Source organism: Oncorhynchus keta, chromosome 35, assembly GCF_023373465.1.
Source record: "Oncorhynchus keta strain PuntledgeMale-10-30-2019 chromosome 35, Oket_V2, whole genome shotgun sequence".
In the NCBI taxonomy this organism is placed as follows: Eukaryota; Metazoa; Chordata; class Actinopteri; order Salmoniformes; family Salmonidae; genus Oncorhynchus; species Oncorhynchus keta.
This window is the reverse complement of record NC_068455.1, coordinates 77,843,428-77,850,323: the sequence shown is the minus strand read 5'-3', so window position 1 is coordinate 77,850,323 and position 6,896 is coordinate 77,843,428.

Genomic DNA, 6,896 nt, shown 5'->3' with positions numbered 1-6,896 from the left:
ATTACTTCACCAGAGAGCACAAATGGCTGTTAGGTTTTAAATAACAAACTGTGTAGGCCTACTTGAGCAGTGGAAGTGGCAATAGACCGAGCTGATTATTGAGTTTCTGCTGTCAGTGAAAAGCCTCTAAAATATGAAGAGGATGGGTCTTGAGTTTTAAACTATTTGCAATGTTATGACAAGAAGACAGGGAGGGTCTGTGGTGAAGATATGAACTGTGTCTCTCTCCAGAATGGCTGAGTCGTTTGCCCTCCAGTACTTAGCATTTATTGTTTCATGTGAGTCGTTTTCCCTCCAATTCTTAGCATATATTGTTTCATGTGAGTCATTTGCCCTCCAATTCTTAGCATGTATTGTTTCATGTGAGTCGTTTTCCCTCCAATTCTTAGCATGTATTGTTTCATGTGAGTCGTTTTCCCTCCAATTCTTAGCATGTATTGTTTCATGTGAGTCGTTTGCCCTCCAATTCTTAGCATGTATTGTTTCATGTGAGTCGTTTGCCCTCCAATTCTTAGCATGTATTGTTTCATGTGAGTCGTTTTGCCCTCCAATTCTTAGCATGTATTGTTTCATGTGAGTCGTTTTCCCTCCAATTCTTAGCATTTATTGTTTCATGTGAGTCGTTTTCCCTCCAATTCTTAGCATGTATTGTTTCATGTGAGTCGTTTTCCCTCCAATTCTTAGCATGTATTGTTTCATGTGAGTCGTTTGCCCTCCAATTCTTAGCATGTATTGTTTCATGTGAGTCGTTTGCCCTCCAATTCTTAGCATGTATTGTTTCATGTGAGTCGTTTGCCCTCCAACACTTAGCATGTATTGTTTCATGTGAGTCGTTTGCCCTTTGATTGTTGATTTGTATCAATTCCCCATTACACATGTCACCAGTAGTACATTTACCATTAATCCCCATCATTTGGTTACGTTAATTTCTGTTAATAATGCATGTTTTAATTAAGTCATTTGCTGTTCTCATTCTCAGAGTGGAAATGTTGTTTGCAGAGTTCACAACCTGCTACACTTGTGAGAAACACGTTTTGGTTTACTTAATGCATTGCAGTACTAGCTGTGCCATTAGAGATTCTGGTTGAAGTCCAGGCTCTGTCCCAGCCGATCGGGATACCCATGGGGCCAGTGTCGTCCGGGTTAGTGGAGGGTTTGGCCGGCAGGGATGTTCTTGACCCATTGCGCACCAGCAACTCCTGTGGTGGGTTTGGCACAATGGATGCTGATGTGGTCGCCAGGTGTTTGGTGTTTCTTCTGACACATTGGTGCATCTGGCTTCCAGGTTAGGTGGGCATTGTGTCAGGAAGCAGCTTGGCTGGGTTGTGTTTCAGAGGATGCACGCCTCTCCTGAGTCTGTATGGGAGACTGTAACTACCAATTGGATACCATGGTGGGACAAGACTGTAACTACCAATTGGATACCATGGTGGGACAAGACTGTAACTACCAATTGGATACCATGGTGGGACAAGACTGTAACTACCAATTGGATACCATGGTGGGACAAGACTGTAACTACCAATTGGATACCATGGTGGGACAAGACTGTAACTACCAATTGGATACCATGGTGGGACAAGACTGTAACTACCAATTGGATACCATGGTGGGACAAGACTGTAACTACCAATTGGATACCATGGTGGGACAAGACTGTAACTACCAATTGGATACCATGGTGGGACAAGACTGTAACTACCAATTGGATACCATGGTGGGACAAGACTGTAACTACCAATTGGATACCATGGTGGGACAAGACTGCTTGTGTGTCCAGTCTGAGGCCTATTGTTGCCTTGAGACTTTCTCTGAATTCCACATTTCTTTTGCCACCAATGGCTCACGGTATATGACAGAGTACATTGGACTTTCTGAAAATGTACTTGAAAGTGGCTCTCCAGTCTCCTTTTCACCTCACATGAACCCGATTTACTTAACAAAATGATGCACATCTCAATAGGTTGTCCAGGTAACTCATGACATCACAAGTGGGGGTGGGGGGCTTTCCTCCTTTGTTCTCCATTGTTTCTACAGGCAAGGGGGGGGTGACATCAAACCAATGATGCTTCAAAATCAAATCAAATCAAACAAATCAAATGTATTTATATAGCCCTTGTACATCATGATATCTCAAAGTACAGAAACCCAGCCTCAAAAGCAAACAATCAGGTGTGGAGGATGTTATTTTATTTTTTATGTTTTGCTTCACACAATATAATTGTAAAAAAAAAAATTGCATTAAGACGTCTATAAGAAAATAAGCAACAGCAAATATTACATAGATATTAGATATTAATAAAGCACTTCTATATCTTCTAAAATACTTTTTACATTGTAGGAAAAGGAACAGGAAGAGTAGTGCCAAGATGGAGGTGGCTTCCAAACAGCGCCCCCTGTCAGTCATCTAGTGTATATATACATCATTGGCTCAGAAACCAGTAGCTCAGAAACCAGCTAGCTATTACATTGAAACATATGAATTGCTTTGCATTGGTTGTTATTCCATTGAAATCCATGAAGTGCTTTGCATTGGTTCTTCAGGTAGCCAAGGAAGGCACCTGAGCCCCAAGTTGTCCCCACAAACCTCAGTGCTTGAGATGTCCTCCTCCTCTAACTCGTACCATTCCTCAATAACTTAATTCCCAGTGGGGCTGCACTGACTGCTGCCAGGTTAGGACAGTCCCGTGTGGCTCCGTTAGAAGAGCATAATGCTTGTAGTGGCAGGGTTGTGGGTTTGATTCCCACAAGGAACCATTCATTAAAATGGATGTACTAAGTTGCTCTGGATAAGAGCGTAAAATGACAGACAGGGACATTTTTTTTTATTGATTTCTTTTGTGATACAAGTTTAAACGTCATCAAAGAGCATCTCTGTCTCTTCACCCTTAAGACATGAGAAAACACGTATCTTCTGTGTTGTAGGGGTGTTGTAGGGGTGTTGTAGGGGTGTTGTAGGGGTGTTGTAGGGGTGTTGTAGGGGTGTGTAGAGGTGTTGTAGGGGTGTGTAGGGGTGTGTAGGGGTGTGTAGGGGTGTTGTAGGGGTGTGTAGAGGTGTGTAGGGGGTGTTGTAGGGGTGTTGTAGGGGTGTGTAGGGGTGTTGTAGGGGGTGTAGAGGTGTTGAAGGGGTGTGTAGGGGTGTTGTAGGGGTTTGTAGGGGTGTTGTAGGGGTGTGTAGGGGTGTTGTAGGGGTGTTGTAGGGTGTGTAGGGTGTTGTAGGGGTGTTGTAGGTGTGTTGTAGGGGTGTTGTAGGGGTGTTGTAGGGTGTTGTAGGGGTGTTGTAGGGGTGTGTAGAGGTGTTGTAGGGTGTGTAGGGGTGTTGTAGGGGTATTGTAGGGGTGTGTAGGGGTGTTGTAGGGGTGTGTAGAGGTGTTGTAGGGGTGTTGTAGGGGGTGTAGGGGTTAGGGCTGTTGGGTGTGTGTAGAGGTGTTGTAGGGGTGTTGTAGGGGTGTTGTAGGGGTGTTGTAGGGGTGTGTAGGGGTGTGTAGGGGTGTTGTAGGGGTGTTGTAGGGTGTGTAGGGGTGTTGTAGGGGTGTTGTAGGGGTGTGTAGGGGTGTGTAGGGGTGTTGTAGGGGTGTGTAGAGGTGTGTAGGGGTGTTGTAGGGTGTTGTAGGGGTGTGTAGGGGTGTTGTAGGGTGTGTAGAGGTGTTGAAGGGGTGTGTAGGGGTGTTGTAGGGGTTTGTAGGGGTGTTGTAGGGGGTGTAGGGTGTTGTAGGGGTGTTGTAGGGGTGTGTAGGGGTGTTGTAGGGGTGTTGTAGGTGTGTTGTAGGGGTGTTGTAGGGGTGTTGTAGGGGTGTTGTAGGGGTGTGTAGAGGTGTTGTAGGGTGTGTAGGGGTGTTGTAGGGGTATTGTAGGGGTGTGTAGGGGTGTTGTAGGGGTGTGTAGAGGTGTTGTAGGGGTGTTGTAGGGGTGTGTAGGGGTGTGTAGGGCTGTTGTAGGTGTGTGTAGAGGTGTTGTAGGGGTGTTGTAGGGTGTTGTAGGGGTGTTGTAGGGGTGTGTAGAGGTGTTGTAGGGGTGTGTAGGGGTGTTGTAGGGGTATTGTAGGGGTGTGTAGGGGTGTTGTAGGGGTGTGTAGAGGTGTTGTAGGGGTGTTGTAGGGGTGTGTAGGGGTGTTGTAGGGGTGTGTAGGGGTGTTGTAGGGGTGTTGTAGGGGTGTGTAGGGGTGTTGTAGGGGTGTGTAGGGGTGTTGTAGGGGTGTTGTAGGGGTGTTGTAGGGGTGTGTAGAGGTGTTGTAGGGTGTGTAGGGGTGTTGTAGGGTATTGTAGGGGTGTGTAGGGGTGTTGTAGGGGTGTGTAGAGGTGTTGTAGGGGTGTTGTAGGGGTGTGTAGGGGTGTGTAGGGCTGTTGTAGGTGTGTGTAGAGGTGTTGTAGGGTGTGTAGGGGTGTTGAAGGGGTGTGTAGGGTGTTGTAGGGGTGTGTAGGGGTGTTGTAGGGGTGTTGTAGAGGTGTTGTAGGGGTGTGTAGGGGTGTTGTAGGGGTGTGTAGGGGTGTTGTAGGTGTGTTGTAGGGGTGTGTAGGTGTGTTGTAGGGGTGTTGTAGGTGTGTTGTAGGGGTGTTGTAGGGGTGTGTAGGGCTGTTGTAGGTGTGTTGTAGGGGTGTGTAGGGGTGTGTAGGGCTGTTGTAGGTGTGTTGTAGGGGTGTTGTAGGGGTGTGTAGGTGTGTTGTAGGGGTGTTGTAGGTGTGTTGTAGGGGTGTTGTAGGGGTGTGTAGGGGTGTGTAGGGCTGTTGTAGGTGTGTTGTAGGGGTGTTGTAGGGGTGTGTAGGGCTGTTGTAGGTGTGTTGTAGAGGTGTGTAGGGGTGTGTAGGGCTGTTGTAGGTGTGTTGTAGGGGTGTGTAGGGGTGTGTAGGGGTGTTGTAGGGGTGATGAAGGGGTGTTGTAGGGGTGTTGTAGGGGTGTTGTAGGTGTGTTGTAGGCGTGTTGTAGGTGTGTTGTAGGTGTGTTGTAGGGGTGTTGTAGGGGTGTTGTAGGGGTGTTGTAGGTGTGATGAAGGGGTGTTGTAGGGGTGTTGTAAGGGTGTTGTAGGGGTGTTGTAGGGGTGTTGTAGGGGTGTTGTAGGGGTGTTGTAGGGGTGTTGTAGGGGTGTTGTAGGGGTGTTGTAGGTGTGATGAAGGGGTGTTGTAGGGGTGTTGTAGGTGTGTTGTAGGGGTGTTGTAGGGGTGATGAAGGGTGTTGTAGGGGTGTTGTAGGTGTGTTGTAGGTGTGTTGTAGGGGTGATGTAGGGGTGTTGTAGGGGTGTTGAAGGGGTGATGAAGGGGTGTTGTAGGGGTGTTGTAGGGGTGTTGTAGGGGTGTTGTAGGGGTGATGAAGGGGTGTTGTAGGTGTGTTGTAGGGGTGTTGAAGGGGTGTTGTAGGGGTGTTGTAGGTGTGTTGTATGCGTGTTGTAGGTGTGTTGTAGGCTGTGACTAAGTGACATCGGACGTGAGTCGTCTTCCAGAGAGAACGAAGAGGCCAAGTGACCTGGCAGAGGATGGCTGAAACACTTTGTAACAGGTAAGACAATCTTCATACGGAACGGAAATGAACCCCGCATTCAAATGGTAAGTATACGCGCTAAATGATTCACAGTGTGATGAGGACATTTCTACAACACAGTCCACCTGTCCTATCAGTGAAAATGCTTCCCTTGTCCAGAGTGGGACAGTTCATTTCTAACAGACCTGATAACTTTCTCTGTTGTAACTTTTGAGGTTGGAAACCAACACGTTGGTCACATGCTACTCTGCTCACAGCCCCGTGTGAATGTAGGTAGTGGACAGGTGCTGGACCTCGTGCATCCGGCTCGTTTCTCTTGTACTTTCCATTGTGTTAAGTGATAGGTGGGGTGAAATAAAAGATTGTTTTGCAATGTATTGTCTCATTCATTACTTCTTATCATTCAGTATTAAACAATAAATACATGTTTTGTGGGTAGATATGTGAATACACTATTAAAAATAACAAGATAAGAACTACAAGTTATATAGATGGGTTATAGTTCATTAGATAACCCAATGTGTTAAAACACAACATGACCACCATAAGGTAGGTGCTAAACAGTCTAAATTCCCTCTCGCCTAAATATTAAAAATACATTAAAAAAAAAAACTTCCCCCTCTCTCTCCTACCGGCAACAGAGTGCACCAGCCCGCTGACACACACACACACACACACACACACACACACACACACACACACACACACACACACACACACACACACACACACACACACACACACACACACACACACACACACACACACACACACACACCTTCCCATCCTCCAGACATGTGTGTTGGAAGGCCACATTAAAGAGTGGACACCTGTGGTGGCAATAATCTTATTCACTCTCTCCTCTCCCCCACTCTCTCCTCTCCCTTGCTCTCTCCCCCACTCTCTCCTCTCCCTCTCCCGCTCTCCTCTCCCTGTAGAGCCTGGCATTAACTGATAAGTGTCAGTTCCCCTCTAATCACTTTCCCTACTTCAGCCTCTACAACATGGCTGTGTTCCAAATGGCTCTCTATCTCCTATATATATATAGTGCACTACAGAGTCCTATAGGCCCTGGTCAGAAGTAGTGCACTACAGAGTCCTACAGGCCCTGGATTCCATTTGGGACTCACAGCAGGTGGTCTGTTCCCAAAAGGAAATATACATTAAATTATCAGAGAAACATATTAATAGTCTATTATTCTTCATACTAACCTTTTGTTTCTGCCAACTATCAATATATTGTGATAAAAATACACAGAGACAAAAACAGCTGTGCCCTGTGGCCATGTTCCCTATTGGCCTGATTAGTGACTGAAGGTCAGAGAGAGGGTGGGAGAGACTGACATAGAGGATGGGGGGGGATAGAGATGGGGGAGGGAGAGAGGGTGGGAGGGAGAGAGGGTGGGAGAGACTGACAGAGAGGA